The 18,525-nt window shown below is 39.1% G+C and overlaps 1 protein-coding gene across 4 annotated transcripts in view; it reads right to left on the bottom strand.

The window, feature by feature from the left end:
* Window positions 1-18,525, bottom strand: part of LOC135472268 (uncharacterized) — a 60,152-nt gene that overhangs the window by 20,299 nt on the left and 21,328 nt on the right. The window contains exon 1 of one of the 4 annotated variants that reach the window (XM_064751689.1): window positions 12,482-12,540. The exons of 2 other annotated variants lie outside the window; for them this stretch is intronic. The gene's annotated coding sequence lies outside the window, so the exon portion shown is untranslated. Of the gene's footprint in view, window positions 1-4,901; window positions 4,946-12,481; window positions 12,541-18,525 lie in introns of those variants that run through there. One more of the 4 variants, XM_064751690.1, reaches the window with a different exon arrangement.

Consider the following 18,525-nt stretch of genomic DNA (forward strand, 5'->3'; position numbering starts at 1 on the left):
AAATGTTCATAAAAATACATTAATGTTCATTCGTCTTGCAAGGCCTGCAAGGTTTAAGCTAGATGCTTGTGAATAACATGAAACAGTGTAATATAACATGTAACAGTATAATATAACATGTAACACTGTAATATAACATGTAACTGTGTAATATAACATGTAACAGTGTATTATAATCATTTTCTGATTTCACAATATTTGATCAAAACTAATAAGGTTCATACTTCTCACTCTTGGCAAGCTTCTGGGAATATGGTGTCTACTTTATCCCCATATCACTACGTACATCTAGGATTGAACTCGGCTAGGATAATGAGTATTTTCATGTTCCACTAATCTGAACACAGCTTTGGATATTAAAGGAGAGTCACTGAGAGAGATTGAACCATCCAAGATTTTTGCCATTTGGTGTCAAGACTCTTTAAAGATTCTGTATGCTCACTTTTCCCCTAAACAATAAAATACATTCTACCTGCACACACCCCATCCATCTCCAGCATGTTTATTCCCACTCATTCAAATCCCAAACCTCAACATGGAGATCACCCCTTGTCTTTTTGGCTATAAATTTATCATTAAAATCTATCAATGAAAATTAGAACTTGTTTTGTCAGTAATTCCTAGCTTGTGCACAAAACACTAATGCCAATAAACCACATTCCACCTATGTAGCATTTGTTGTAAAAGAACATAAATGCCTGCATATCATCCCACAGAGAGCAGAAAGCAAAGACTATTACATATACCTTATCATCTAGAATATCTTACTGAGTGCTAGCAACTATTTTGATTGGCCAAAGGCTGGGGTGTCTCCTGGTAGACAGTGTGACATAAGCTCAGGTAAAGCACTTGTTCTAAACAGGTCACTCCTAGCTATGTCCCTTGCATGCTATGACACGACTGACAACTCATACATCAGCCCTCAAATACCTGCTTGTTTTATCTTCCAAACAAGCCCTGAATCTAGCAGCATGCATCTACCTGTAAGTGTATGGGCCAATGGAGCAATGATCTAGCAGCTAGCAGCATGCATCTACCTGTAAGTGTAAGGGCCAATGGAGCAATGATCTAGCAGCTAGCAGCATGCATCTACCTGTAAGTGTATGGGCCAATGGAGCAATGATCTAGCAGCTAGCAGCATGCATCTACCTGTAAGTGTATGGGCCAATGGAGCAATGATCTAGCAGCTAGCAGCATGCATCTACCTGTAAGTATATGGGCCAATGGAGCAATGATCTAGCAGCTAGCAGCATGCATCTACCTGTAAGTGTAAGGGCCAATGGAGCAATGATCTAGCAGCTAGCAGCATGCATCTACCTGTAAGTGTATGGGCCAATGGAGCAATGATCTAGCAGCTAGCAGCATGCATCTACCTGTAAGTGTAAGGGCCAATGGAGCAATGATCTAGCAGCTAGCAGCATGCATCTACCTGTAAGTGTATGGGCCAATGGAGCAATGATCTAGCAGCTAGCAGCATGCATCTACCTGTAAGTGTATGGGCCAATGGAGCAATGATCTACAGTCAGTATTATAAACGCCTTTGTGCTCACAGACAGTGCAGGAAAACATGGCATATTCTCACCTTTCTCACCTTCATGTTATGTAATCAAATCCAAAATGGTAATGTAAACATACAATAAGAGCTATACATGTTTCATTAAGAACGATAATGAAATGATCAAACTGAGACAGTGCCATATATATTACTAATTACATGCTAGTAGTGCTAAAAGCAGAAGATTACATTTCTTTCCCAGCTTTCTCAAAACGTAAATATATGAGTATGTTGTTCATTAGATGGTCTAACCATCTGAGAAAAACAAAACTAAATATTTCTGCTAGAGTTACATGTATACGGGCTAAAATGAGCAGACCCGCTGTCACAGAAATTAGAAGAAATAGAGTATGTACACTTTGTAATGTTCCAAACAACTGGGTTGACCTCTCTAGTGAAAAGAAACTGAAATGCAGCCAGGGAGGTTCTTTATATTTAACTTCAACCTTGATGTCCTATATCTGTGCAGGTTTGTGGTTAATGTTGAACCGTTAGAACATGATTGAAGTTGGAGTCTTTCAGATGATGACATAACATGCTCTAGATAAGGAATGTGGGTTCACATTTGTAGGCCTGCTAGGGTTTATTGGGTATCTGAATTTGAGAGATCGAATCTTAAATTGGCAGCTGTTGCCGTGGGGAAAACAGGACGGATATTTAAGACCGAGTGTCTGGAGCAGGGGTTTTGTGTGCCCGGCATACCTGACAGGTTTAAGGATCTACTGCACTTTAAATGGTTCAGGTATTGGGGTTAGAACTTGGACAGCACCCCCTGCAAGGCTGTGGTATACGAGACAAGCTATCTCTGTAAATTGTGCAATAGCTGGGCACACCGAACAATGGGCTCACATACTCAGTCCATTCAAAGTGCCTTGGTTTAATTTATGACACATTCCCTTTAAATCTGGTGTTGGGCCAGGGGCATGCTACCCTTTTATGTAGAACATATATGGCTTTAAAACACATCTGACCTGGAGGATATAGGCATCCTGTGGGGTCCCTCCCCTACTGTCCCAGTGGCTTTAGGGTAGACTCTACAGACAGCTTTAGGAATGCTTTCTATCAACCACAATCCACATGCTACCCTTAATATGACAGGTCTGTAGACTACATACAGGAACTTTATCTGCCATCATACTCATTTACATCCTCATTTTTGGCCAATTGTTTATTTAATGCAGTATTCTGACAAATGCAAGGTTACATACACACTATACAAAATACCTGTAAGTTCAAACACTCTTTGTTACTGTATCAGAAATCATACAAGCTGATTGACTGAGTGACATGGCAAGGAAATAGACTCACCAAATGCTGCAAACGTTTTTTTTGCCACCAGATCATACTTTTGTTTTAAGCAAAATTAGGACGAGTATAAAAACCATTTAAGGTTCATATATTAAGTATTGTTTGAATTTTGAAAAAGTACACCAATGAAATAAGCAGTTATACAATCATTATATTAGTATGTGTTCATGTTCCACTTTGGCATTAAAACTGCAGTTCTTAACACATGTTCTCAATCATCAAATTACAACCGCTGCTAAATTGTGTCAGCAGTAACATGACCTTCCAAAGGCTCCTTCTGCTTCAAATAGACTTCAATGCCTAAGGCACGAATAAATTTCTGAAACTGTTCAGTCCTGTTTGAGAAACTATTTCCAGTGTGCCAGATGCATTGAACGCAGCATGCACATGTACAACAATATTTATGTATATATTCAAGATTTTAATCACACATTCAAAAAAGTCACCAGGTTACATTAATACAGCACCATGTACAAGTATATACTGGTATACTCAATAATCTATACAACTTTAAAAAAGAGTGAATAATTCAAACCAGCTGTATCTGTGTCCCTGTTTTATCCAGTCTGGTCACCTGACACAGTGAACAGCAGGTGCCCCATCACCATCTCCCAAGTCTACCAGGGATATGTAAGACAAGCTTTCAGGAGAACTTCAGAGATTACAGAAAAGTCTCCCCCTACAGATTACATAACTTCTCACACACATACAATGACTGAGCACACACAAGTAGGCCTATAACCTGACATATTGGGGAAATGTTATTTACATTCTAGTCCCCAGTGTTTTCTGGCTATCACATACCAATCCCTGCAACTGGATATTTAACTCCTGATATTGTATTGAGCATGAAATCCCCTCTATGTGACCAGAGACTATCATGGCCAACAGGGAGGCTCTGATTCCTGGGTCAGAGGTTACAGCTTCACAGTGAAGGCCGGAACACTAGACATTGAAATCTCACTCATCCACACATAACCAAAAGAAACATAATTCTAAACCCGACATACCTACATTTCTCTGCCTCTTAGTATCCTTTGTCAAGAACATAATTTTGCACGCAATAAAACCTATTTAAAGCCAGGTTTACCAATGCAAATATTTCGGAGCTATTGACCTCTTTATTTGGCATTTCACAAAGGCCATCCTGCTCCCAGCTAGCACACATGCATCTGTTGTGCTTACTATTGGTCCATATCAATACCAGCCGGGCAGGCCACACTAGAAATACCATGTCAAACTTCAACTGACAAACCATGCAAGGTATGAGTGGATGTATTCGCTCTTTACAACCCCTTCTTGGTGCCAGGTTGTTTTTGTCAGGTTCACAGGGGAAAACTACTTCACAGGATATTTGCCAACAAACTGAACACAATGTTTTAAATCAAAGCAAACCAGAAAACAGAAAACTTTATCTGCTGTAACCTTAATGACCTCAACTTTTGTTCACATCTACCTTGCTCATTATTCTTGATTCTCAGAGTTTTGTTGAATTGGAAAGGTGCTTTAAAGTTTCCAGGATGGGTGGGATGATATCCTAGTAGAAAAGTAACACTAAGACATTTATTTGCGTCTAACAGTGCACTTTTGTTGGCGATAGTTTAGGTCATTTGGGGTAGTCTGTAGCTATAATGCTGCTCAGATGTACCTGTCAACATCTCCACTGATCCTTCACATCTCCTTCTGATTGGCAGAGTTAAAATTAGTTCTGACTTTATACAGCACATGAAAGCAGCAAAAACAAATACAAAGTAGTCTGGGTAAACAACTCACTCAGTGAAAACTTGCAAAAGTCTGCTGGAGATAAAACAGCATTATCCACTCAGACATCGATTGACAAACCTAAGTACACAGATAACCCAAATAAATCACACAGGTCTGAAATTCTTAGACAGTCTCCCCTAGCCGTGAAGACAGGACCCTCTGTACATGTACTACAGGTAAGTATATCACTGCCTGTGTAGATTAGAGTCTATTACACCTATACATACAGATATACATACAGGGTGACTGAGTTTATTACACAATTGTCACTTACCCTCACAGTGACATGTCACAGTTAGCTATCACACAAAGCTGAGTTAGTGAGGCTGTTGCAGAGACCTGTCACACACTCTCAGGGTATGTGTGCTCAGTCCATGGCCTCCCCCAGCTGTAGTAGAACATGTCTGAGCCCAGTAAACAGCAGGCTTACAACTGGCATGTCCTCATATGACTGAGAGTAAATGAAGGACTTAACAATGTCCCCAGGCTTACCGTAAAGCCCACAAAATACCCTGCCATACACAACATAAAAATCTGACCTGCATAATGCTTTTTCAAACAGAAAGAAATAAGAACTGTCCCTAAAATATCTACCTACTCTGATATTGCACTTCGTCATTACTACATGAAGCTGAATACATGTACATGTTCAATGTAGGAAAACGCAAAACAAGCCAAAACTAAAAAATCCTAAAATGTAATAAAAATAAAACTCAAAATTCCCCTATTTGTTCAATCTTAAGGTATTTGTGAAATTCGTGTTTATAAGGCTTTCTGATTATGTGAAGAAGTCTTCATATTATACCTGTAAAGCAACAATGTAAGTTTGAGAAGTTTTGCTGATCTTGTACACCCGATGCTTCCTCCATGGAGTCCTCCCTTCATGATAGATCTCCTGTTCAAAGTCTGCCACAACCCAGGCAGGTCATGCAGTTAGCCTTGTCAGGCCAAACTGCATGGAAGAATAGGCAGTGATAAAGGCAGGTCATGCAGTTAGCCTTGTCAGGCCAAACGGCATGGAAGAATAGGCCGTGATAAAGGCAGAATGTTATTAATCTATCCCTGTAGTGAGGCTATTGTCACAACCACTAAAGGGTCAGAATGGCCTCTCTGGTCCTCCTGGGCTACATTATGTCTGGGATTAAACCTCCCTTACCCCTGGGGTTAAGTTTGCTCAATTTGCCTTTCACTACTATTAGTCATAATTCTCATACCAGGAAAATACCTGGCCATAGGTAGTCGTGCTATCTACTATGATGAATGGTAACACTGGAGAACAGTCTATAATCACAATACTCAGGCCATAGGTAGTCATACTATCTACTATGATGAATGGTAACACTGGAGAACTGTATATAATGATAATACTCAGGCCATAGGTAGTCATACTATCTACTATGATGAATGGTAACACTGGAGAACAGTCTATAATCACAATACTCAGGCCATAGGCAGTCATACTATCTACTATGATGAATGGTAACACTGGAGAACAGTCTATAATCACAATACTCAGGCCATAGGCAGTCATACTATCTACTATGATGAATGGTAACACTGGAGAACTGTATATAATCACAATACTCAGGCCACAGGTAGTCATACTATCTACTATGATGAATGGTAACACTGGAGAACAGTCTATAATCACAATACTCAGGCCATAGGTAGTTGTGCTATCTACTATGATGAATGGCAACACTGGAGAACAGTATATTTTTCATGAATTTCGCGAACACATTAAAAAAGAAAAGAACGGAAGTGTTTTAGCTGAGGACAAATACACTGATGGATAAACATATAATATTTAACACTTGAAAACAGCTTCAGCTCTCCATAATTATTGATTTATTGAATGATGTTTAACACTGTGCTCAACAAATGGAGACATCCATGCACATAAAATGGCTAATTCATTTACACTTAGGAAATTCACAATTGATGCTGACTGCATGGTTTCTTTTATAGGAATCAGTAGTTCAGAGTTTAAACGCTACCTAAAGCACAATGTTAACTGATTTGTTTTCTCTCATCTAAAAGCTCATGTAAGACAAAGAAGAGGGACTCTCCGGCCATGCCCATGAATTTCTTGCCCTGAAGTACCACCAAGGATTCAGACTCACCCCAGCAGGTCAAGCTTCCAGCAGGGCTGGTATCCTGAGATTGGATGGATGCTCCGCCTCTCTGCTCAGTTTAACAACAGTCACAAATTCACATAAATTTCTCTGACCAGCCTGACAACAGTCATAAATTCACACAAATCTCTCTGACCAGATTAACAACAGTCACAAATCTACACAAATCTCTCTGCCTAGCTTAAGAACAGTAACAGATTTCACAGAGACAGGTAACATAACCAGCCTGTGCCATCAAGACTTCCCAAACTTCACCGAAGCTGTAGCTAGGCTTCCCAAGCAGTGTAGCTCCTCAGTGTGCCATTGTCTGGAAGCTGCCTTCAGACAACTGCATGCCCTGCCCCAGATGTCTGTCCCCAGTCAGTTATCACTATAAATGGCTAGATGTGGAGAGACCAGACCCCCAGTCATGCTGGTGCCTGTAACCATCCACAGTCTGAATGACACCCATGATTCATGCTACCCTGATAACAGCTCCACATGTGTTCTCTAAGGGCCCTGCCAGTTGCAGGAAGGAAAAAATGTCATGGTGCCACATAGGGCATTCAGGGCCTGGTGAAGTGTGAGGGACATATGGGATGTAATGAGGTCCCTGGTTTGGCATCTCAGGGCAATGGGGTGGCAGGATTTGGGGGGTGGTGGGGGAGGGGTGATGGTGGATGCAAAGCAGGGGAAAGGAGGGGGCATCCATATAGTCATGTATGTTGTACCCATCCCATCCCATTGAAAGTGAAAAGCTTGAGGAATCTGTCTGTAAATATACATGCTGCCAGGCTTTATACAGTAGGCTATGGATGCATAGCCTTCTAATGGGAACAAAGTAGGGGTTAGTGCATCAGCTTTTCACTAAACAAACCAATTCAATTCATACATATCAACTTTCAAACTCTTGTAATCTCTGAAACTGTGAATTTTTTTTTGGGGGGGGGGGGGGAATATGATCAGTTTCAACTGTCAAGATTGCCCCCCCCCCACCATCCCACCCCACCCTCTTCTCCATCCACCTCATCTTTTCTGGTTAGTATTATACAAACATATATACAGACATGCAGAAAATCCTAACATTATTTTTTTTCCTCACAAGCCTCCATATAAAGATGTTATTGGTCATATACAACAATATTACCTAAAAGGTAACTATTTAACATCATCGATTCATAAATGGCAGAATTTAGTTTGAACAGGCATCAGTATTTTGGGGGCTAAAACCAGTTCTTCATTCTTAAATATAAAAGTTAATTACCTTGCATATTAACTTCTACAAATACATATCTCAAGATATATCAATCTTTTGTTCACAATGTACGAATACACGATCATACAATATAGAAATTCTATGAACAATTCCAGCTCTTTGCATTAGAATAATCCAGAAAAAGATGTATAATTAGTTATCCCATTACATCATTAATTAACTGCAAACCTCCACTATTAGAATATTCATAATAACACACTGATCTATACATGCATATAGGTTTTTGGTTCTGATAAAGCTGTCAGCTTAAACAGTAAAAACTAAGGCCTCATTACTCAATTAAACAAACTCTAACATTACCCCAGATGGTCATGGCAATTACCATGTGCACTACATTCATTGAAAAAAGTACATGTACATGCATGCATGTATAGAAACACCAAGTCAGGTACAGAAACACCAGGTCAGGTATAAAAACACCAAGTCAGGTATAAAAATACTAAGCCACCAAATCAAAAAAAAAGATGTCAGGTACAAAAGTATTTTTCCCACCAGAACTGTTTTCCGGACACCCTAACACACAAGAAGTGTTCTCTGGACACCCTTACTCAGGACTGTTCCATAGACACCTTAACCCATGAAAACTGGGACACCGTAGCCCAGAACTGTTCCTTGCACAGTTTAAGCAAGAATTTTTCCTTGGAAACCCTAACCAAGAACTGTTTCTGGACACCTTAATCAAGAACTGTTCTCTAGACACCCTAACCCAGATATGTTCCTTGGACACCCTAACCCAGAACTGTTACTTGGACAACCTTGCCAAGAACTGTTCCCTGGACACCCTAACACAGAACTGTTCCCTGGGCACCCTGACCCAGAACTGTTTCTAGGATACTCTTATCCAGAACTGTTCCTTGGACACCCTGACCCAGAAATGTCTCTAGGACACTTTTATCCAGAACTGTTCCTTGGACACCCTAACCCATGAGAACTGTTCTTTGGATGCCCTGACCCAAAACTGTTCCTTGGACACCCAAACACAGAGCTGTTCCCTGGACACCCTAACACAGAGCTGTTCCCTGGACACCCTAACACAGAACTGTTTCTTGGACACTCTTATCCAGAACTGTTTCCTGGACACCCTGACCCAGAACTGTTTCTTGAACACTCTTATCCAGAACTGTTCCTTGGACACCATAACCCAGAGCTGTTCCCTGGACACCCTAATCCAGAACTGTTCCTTGGACACCCTGATCCAGAACTGTTACTTCGATGCCCTAACCTCTAATTGCATTTTCTCTTAGAAACTGCTTTATGCACTGTGACCTGAAAGTTTTTTTAACCTTGAAGTAAATGCAAGTAACGCCTCTTCACTGTTTTCAAAATGAAGTGAGGAAGGGAAGGGAGATAATGTGTAAGAGCTGAGAGCTGAATTCCTGATATCTGGGAGGGGTTACATGTGGGTGTATACTGTATATAGGTATCCACGTATGCTGGATGGCCAGCCTCGTGTCCTTACTCATTATGGAACATATTCTGAATACTGATGTAGTCTATAATGGGAGCCCTGTGCTGTATAATGATGTAGTCTATAATGGGAGCCCTGTGCTGTATAATGGTGTAGTCTATAATTGGAGACGGCTGTATAAATCACATATGTATACCATTGTGCTCTGTTGACTCAAGATTTCTCTTTCCTATTTATAACTCATTTCCTGCCGAATGAAGGATGACGGATGTCTCACCTGGAGAGTAGTAAACAAAGCATTAATTGACTTTTACCTGTAAGGGTGTGGCAGGTGTTATGTCTTTGCTTCTCGTAGTCATACATTTAGTGATTTGCAAGTAAAAAATATCCTTTTCCCAATTCAGAGCACAAAAAAAAACATCTTGTTTTTTTTTGTTACATCATGCAAGATTTGTCTCAGTGTTTAATCATTCTTTGATACTCATATTTTCTATACTGGCACTAGAATTCCCCTATATAATGTATTATGTGCCTTAAGCGTATAATATGCCTATAGGACATTTATCAGTGACAGATGTTTCAGTATGGGAGAGAATAGTATAATGCACACTGACCCTATACAATTATACTGACATAATGCACACTGACCCTATACAATTATACTGACATAATGCACACTGACCCTATACAATTATACTGACATAATGCACACTGACCCTATACAATTATACTGACATAATGCACACTGACCCTATACAATTATACTGACATAATGCACACTGACCCTATACAATTATACTGACATAAAACCACAAAGTATACTTTACTGCATTATTTGCACAACATCAGGATTTAACTCTGGCTGGATGGCCGCTATCAGTACCCTAACACACAATCCTTCTGTAACCAAGTGCTAAAATGAAAAGCTTCAAACTTAACAAACTAATGGAAATTGCTTGTAGACAATGGCAATTAGTGATTACTAATATTCACGAGGTGTGTTTGTGGGATGTTTGATGTGTCAGGTATGCTGGGTATCCAAGCTTCTCCACCTGTTTTAGCTCATGCACAGGTACGCATTCTACACTGTACATTACAGAAACTTTCATCAATAAAGGGAGTGTATTTCCAATCTACATTCTGTGTTTAGATATACTTATGATGATGTACCCAGCTGACCTGAAAGGTATTTAGCAATCAGAACAGGTAAGACAACAGCTGATTATAAGAGAGATATATCACCACTGTGATAACGATTCACGTGAGATATCATATCAGTATGTACCCTATCATCACATATACAGCACCTGTGTCTTATTGTAATGGCTTCAAGTCTGTCAGATAACACAATAACTCGTACTACATCTTTCCGTATAGTAATCCTAGACAATGACTCAGTTGCCTTCATTGTTTGATATAATATCAGATAATGTAAATGAAAGCAGTGAACTGCAACCATCTTTGTTGGAAAATGTCCTTCTACATGTATTGTACCTGAATTTGTCACTCACAGAAATTATCTGTAAGATATTATATGATCATAAAAATATGATTTTCTTCAAAAATTTTCATAATCACACAGAAGTGCATAACCTCATGTATACTGTGAACTTACAAATATAATTCTTTAACCAATGCTTATAATTCTTTAGCATTGCTCTGCAAACTTCACTCATTCAGCATAAAAACTTTTATCTGATATGTGACCCAGACTGAATCAAAGATTTAGTTCCCTGTAATGCACTACCTGTAATGCACTATTTGTCATGCTCTACCTGTAATGCACTACATGTAATGTACAAGCCATAATGCACTACCTGTAATGCACTACATGTAATGTACAAGCCATAATGCACTACCTGTAATCGACTACCAGTTATGTACAAGTTGTAATACACAGCCTCAGACAATAACATTACCCTGCAGACAGTAATTACTATAAATGCATACAGATAACTGCTGGTATAATCACTGCCAGGACAGTCCATGCAGACTTCAGTGGCATTAAGGCTTCTGGCATCACCTGTCAACCTTAGATAAGGCAAAACAGTTTTTGTAAGATATTTTGAGCATGTGTAAAATATAGCTCAGAGTGCTGAATTTGTTGTATAGGCAGTGCTTGACAGTTCAGGTATTCTCATTAGTGTACGTAACAGTTTGTCACAGGTTTCAACAGGCTGCCCTGCAGGAATAAATGACATGCCTACGTTATGTACCTCACAGCTAGCAACACTCAGCCAGATCCTCACTAATTCTACCGGACAAATGTCCACAACACAACTAATGCTGAACTAAACGACCAGTCATGCATACACTGATGGTTTGAAAAGCCCTTTGGCAAACTTTTACATCTTCCAGATCTAAGATCTCCCATATATACAGTCTATGTGAATACATAAATATGGTACGGCCAGAGTACTGTTTTTTCTACATACTTTTACAGGTTTGCAATAGTAACAATACTTGCTTATTCTTTTCACTTTTCCCACATGGACGCCCAGGGCATCTGAACTACAAGGTAACACCCTACTATTTAAAGACAGGTAGTACTAATAGTTGTTTATACAGAGAGAGACATTCCTATGTAAATGTTAACAATATCTACAGGTAAATTAAGGTGAAATGAATCAAAGGTGAGGAGAGATTTCTAAAAGCGCCAGGTGACACTGTTGATGCCCCAGCAAATGATAGTCTGATGAACTGATTCAGGGTGATGTACAACAAACACCAAGCTGGACAAAGCATTCAGCAAACATACTGTCAATACACTAACACACCTTTCTTCATACCTGTTCATGTGCCGTTATCAAAGCCACTCAATATAAATGCATAAATATCTGACATCCAACACTTTCATGTGAAAACATGTTTTCTGGCTTTGAAGCAAGGTGAATGTGAAGTGTCAAAGAGTGACAAACATTCAAGACTGTTTCAATTGACAATTCATTCAAGCAAGATACAGTCTAAATTTCCTACTCACTGTCATTCATAAGTCAGCTACAAGCTTAAATATGTCTCCTGACATTCACTCAGCACTTAAACAGATTGACACTTACCTAAGACAACATGTCCAGATACGGTCGGCTCATCACTCCCACACCTGGGCAGCTAGAAGTGCACAGTGGCCACAGTGTACCATCAAACACACTATTACAAGCAGGTAAGGTACTGCGCAGTCACTAGCTGCGACACAGTGACTGGCCTAATGGCAGGGAATAACAACTTGTGACGACAACAGAATTCTGAACAGACAGGCAACTTGAAATGCAAGAGGCGTGCTGGGCCAAGGCTAAAGCACAAGGAAATAAATCCTGACAGTAGTGGCTGTCTACAGGTCACTGCATTTCTGATGTCAAATTAGCAACACATATTCTTCACAACCATCCCCATGGGCATTTGACAGCATGCTGCACATATATTACCGGTACTAATCGCACGGCATACGCTCATCAAGACACCTTTCAGGTAAAGGTAATTAGCATAACATTATCACAAAGACTTACATATCAGCTATAGGAGCTGCTCATAACACCTGCTTATTAACACACAGAGATCACTGAAGGTGAAGTTAGTCTGTCCTAATGACAATATGTCACCCCAGGTACATACAGGTATAACTGTAGACTTGTGACTGACTGAGCTCCCCTCGTACAGGTATGTACCTCTGCCCTCACATTCTCTGTGGCTGTATAACAAACAACTCTGACAGAACATCACACACTGTAAACATTAGTACCTCCTACATTCTTCATTCTGCTCTTTTCACATCTATTTTCTACCCACAAACTACTCCCCCGCCCACCAAAAAAGAGAACAAAATGCTTTAAAAAAAACGAAAAGCCCATACACACATGGTGTAAGTATGACATACGTTTTTACTCAAAAAGATTGCAAAATGCTTCACTGAATTCCACATAAACAATTTTATCAGTGCATAAAAATATACATGATCATTAAATGAAGAAATGTGACATCAGTAAAGTGTTGGCTCCACTCACTTTGATAAGGACACTATATGCAGATGGAACATATGTAGAAATAAATTTCCCCAACTATTTGGTTGAATAAATAAGAATTCAACGCTTCACAAGTGTGTAATACATATTACATTCCCCCCCCCCCCCCCCTGAACTACTGCTCCACTACAATGGTGTTGGCATGAGACAAGGTTCTCCTATCACTCACTTCTTATTTACAGTGTCTTAAATCAAGAACTGGTAGACCACAGTGCCCCTCAGCCATGTCAACTACAAGCTGCACAAGTATATGGGATACATCTGTGTGAGTTAACATAAGGTGCTCATATATGAAAATAAAAGTGAGGAAAATAATGTGGGTTCAATGAAATTTAATCCCTTTAGCACTGTTTGAAATAGGATGGAGACGTCATGCTTACCGAGAGGTCATACATACTGAGTTCAGAAATACTTCTAGTACACAGGTTCTGAACAATGTTCTGACTTTGTGATATACAAATAAATACCTTGTGGCATGCATGAATATGCCTTTTGATCCAGACCCATCCAACTGACAAAAATGGCCACATACCTCCTTACCTCACCATGCTGTGATCTGTGATTAGTCTGTAAGAATGTTAATTTATACATGTTCCAGACCACTGGTAACTATCATGCCAATAACCAACTGACCACTACCATGAGACTACTGGTAACTATCATGCCAATCAACGAACTGACTACTACCATGAGACTGCTGGTAACTACCATGCCAAACAACCAACTGACTACTACCATGAGACTGCTGGCAACTATCATGCCAATAACCAATTGACTACTACCATGAGGCTACTGGTAACTACCATGCCAATCAACCAACTGACTACTACCATGAGACTGCTGGTAACTACCATGCCAATCAACCAACTGACTACCACGATGAGACTATTGCTAATTACCATGCCAATCAACCAACCGACTACCACGATGAAACTATTGGTAACTACCATGCCAATCAACCAACCGACTACCACGACAAGACTACTGGTAACTACTATGCCAATCAACCCACTACCACGATGAGACTACTGGTAACTACCATGAGACTACTGGTAACTACCATGCCAATCAACCAACTGACTAATACAATGAAAAGGTGAATAGGGTATGTATACTGTATATATTCATATACATACATGCAGTGTCTGTTTTATCCTAACACATTTTGTGTTTTAATTGTTGGACAACCTCATTCTCATTCTATCCCTAATTTACTCTGGAGAAGTTAACCACTGCCATTACTTTCTCAATCATTTTGCTGGTGTTAATTGCTAACTGATGTGAGTGATTTTGTTTTGCATAAGATAAAAAGGGTATTATTATATTGTTAAACTGGCCTAAACATGGAAAACTTTAATTTTCCTCCATAAAATCTGGACTAGAACCATAAAGACAGGTGTGTTACGATCACCTTTGGCTTTAATAATGGGTCCAGCATCTATAGCCCAGGGGGCAGGAATTTCTGACCTCACGCACATTGTTAGTGCCCATTACATATCACTTAAAAAACTAAACAAACAAAAAAAAAAGTACCAGATGTAAATGTACATCAAAAGTGATTTTGTCAGAAATTAGGTAACAGAAACAACAGGCAATGTTACTGAACATTTGGAAGATTTCATTACCCTCAAATGGCATTTTTTGGGCCAGTGTTCAGGCAAATCATGTGCCAGTCATACTCAGTATGGGGGGGGGGGGGTGCTGAAATTCACGTGACACACACTGTCCACACAGATGGGTCATTTACATGATAATGCCCCATATATTAACACCGTAACACAACACTATAGATGTCCATCAGGATTTCACCAAACCATACTGGAATGCTCTGATCAAATATTTACCAGGAAACAGCCATATGGAAATCTCAGCCAGTGTATAATTAGGTTAAAACTGTTCTGTATACCAGTACCGTACTAGCACCCTCAAATGGGGAAATCTGAGCATTGGTTTCTACCAGTCTTTGGGTTCTCCATGTTTGTGGGAAAAAAGGAAGATCTAAGGCAACAAAGTAAGACATATGACCCTTTTCTTTTTCCTTTTAGAGACAAAATATTACTAACCACTAAATGTTTTTAGGCAATATTCTGTTAAAATTCACTAGATTCATTCAGACAATTTCCTATCATGAAAGTGAGTTATCTGAGTAATAAGTTTATTTATGACTGTTTTTTTTTTTGATGGTAGGCTAAGCAGCCATTATAAGCCTGGTGTATTGATGCCGTGTATCACACATAGTGGAAATCTGCTACTGTAATTTCAGAGGAATTGTTTATAAATTAAAAATGTCAGGTGAATGTGAATGATTCAAGTACAAAATCACCCTAGTGCTTCTCATGGTAATGAAGCACTAGGGCTACCTTGAAAGATGAGTACACGGTACAATACTTTTATAATTGAGCTGCTCAGAAATATATAAGATTTAATTGCGGTGAAGGTCAATTTTTTTTTTTTTTTAAATGCTTAGAATGAAACACCATGGATATAATTATTAAAGCTACAGTAATGTATTCACAACCTTATCAGTGTTTTAAAAGAGAAAAGACACAACACACATGACCAGCTGGACAGAAATCTAAGCCAAAAACTGCACAACTCACAAATACTTACAATAAGGATATTACACATGCCTATTATTGGGACTAACATCAGTAACATTTTTTTTTCCATGTGTTACTTTTTTTTCCAACTACTCATGGAGTTTTACAGAAATTTACAATTTATGATGGACAGAAATAGAAACATTAGCAATGCTCCCCTCTCATCACAGAGGATATTTGATGAATGACTTCCTCTGCAGGCCTAGCTGTCAAACTGTCTTCAGAACAGCTAGCTATATTTTTAACCACATTTTTTTCAAACAATATTTTGCGATATTTGCTTCTGACGTCAGCTGGTCTTTAGTGCGGATCTGAAGTGCAAAAACTTAAAATGACAGGAGCCAAATGAATACTGGTAAGCTCTTAGTGTAAAATTCGTATATACATATATGTGTACAAGTCAATATCATAAGTTATTAGCTCTGACAATAGCTGACAGAAGATAGCAGATCATCAGCATCCAAAGACATAAGTTTGCACATTTGCAAATTGCACATTTGTTGTATTTGAAGTACTAGACGAGCTGCTGAAGAGGCTGCTAATGTTAAATAATTAGCAATAGAGCCACTGCAATTAATAATACCCATTACATATTATTATCAGATATTATAGTTAGCTTTCAACATTTATATATCATAGTAAGTATATTAGCCATTACAATTAGCCTTTCACTCATTGAACAGAACAACACAAAGTTAGGCTGTAGCCTCCAATTAGCCTTTCACTCATTGAACAGAACAACACAAAGTTAGGCTGTAGCCTCCAATTAGCCTTTCACTCATTGAACAGAACAACACAAAGTTAGGCTGTAGCCTCCAATTAGCCTTTCACTCATTGAACAGAACAACACAAACTTAGGCTGTAGCCTCCAATTAGCCTTTCACTCATTGAACAGAACAACACAAACTTAGGCATTGAACAGAACAACACAAAGTTAGGCTGTAGCCTCCAATTAGCCTTTCACTCATTGAACAGAACAACACAAACTTAGGCTGTAGCCTCCAATTAGCCTTTCACTCAATGAACAGAACAACACAAAGTTAGGCTGTAGCCTCCAATTAGCCTTTCACTCACTGAACAGAACAACACAAAGTTGGGCTGTAGCCTCCAATTAGCCTTTCACTCATTGAACAGAACAACACAAAGTTAGGCTGTAGCCTCCAATTAGCCTTTCACTCATTGAACAGAACAACACAAACTTAGGCTGTAGCCTCCAATTAGCCTTTCACTCACTGAACAGAACAACACAAACTTAGGCTGTAGCCTCCAATTAGCCTTTCACTCTCTGAACAGAACAACACAAAGTTAGGCTGTAGCCTCCAATTAGCCTTTCACTCACTGAACAGAACAACACAAAGTTAGGCTGTAGCCTCCAATTAGCCTTTCACTCACTGAACAGAACAACACAAAGTTGGGCTGTAGCCTCCAATTAGCCTTTCACTCACTGAACAGAACAACACAAAGTTAGGCTGTAGCCTCCAATTAGCCTTTCACTCATTGAACAGAACAACACAAACTTAGGCTGTAGCCTCCAATTAGCCTTTCATTCACTGAACAGAACAACACAAACTTAGTCTGTAGCCTCCAATTAGCCTTTCACTCTCTGAACAGAACAACACAAACTTAGGCTGTAGCCTCCAATTAGCCTTTCACTCATTGAACAGAACAACACAAAGTTAGGCTGTAGCCTCCAATTAGCCTTTCACTCACTGAACAGAACAACACAAACTTAGGCTGTAGCCTCCAATTAGCCTTTTACTCACTGAACAGAACAACACAAACTTAGGCTGTAGCCGCCATCACAAAGTAATCACTGCCTATATAAACATGCATTAGGCCTAGAGGGTTTTAACACATGACCAGAAGACAAATAATATCTATTATTCTTTTTATGGGACAAATAAACTGGTTAGAAGCTCATGAATTTTATACTTTTTTACAGTCTGCTCTAGTTGTCATACCTGTTCTGATCCATGAAAGTGTTTTTATTCCGTCCTAAACCTACAGCAATTCTCACATTATTTATCCGTTTATTTGTTTGTGTTTTTTAAATACTTTTTTCAAAGTTTTATACACATATATTACAGAAAGTAATGATTCAGATATAAAGAACAAGCTGGTAGCTTTGAGTTTAATTGATTGATCTACATGATTTATGTGTTTTGAGGATATTTTAAGGTTTTTAAGGTGTTTATAGTTTATGCAGGGTTTATATTTTTTATTTATATGATAGTTTTTAAATCATTAAATTGACTTTATGTATGTGTTTATAATGTATTCATCAAGATATATCTGATAACACGTATACAAGTTCCACACAAAGGATTAATTCATAACAAAACATTAAATCTCTAAACTGTGTTACACCCCCCCCCCCCCCCCCCCCCCACCCACCCAATCCTGTGTGTGTTCAATGGATGGTGAAATTGAAGTATAAAAAGGGAAAAAAAAAGAAAAGAAATCTGTGAAGAGAACTGACCTGGG

This window comes from Liolophura sinensis, chromosome 8 (genome assembly GCF_032854445.1).
Source record: "Liolophura sinensis isolate JHLJ2023 chromosome 8, CUHK_Ljap_v2, whole genome shotgun sequence".
In the NCBI taxonomy this organism is placed as follows: Eukaryota; Metazoa; Mollusca; class Polyplacophora; order Chitonida; family Chitonidae; genus Liolophura; species Liolophura sinensis.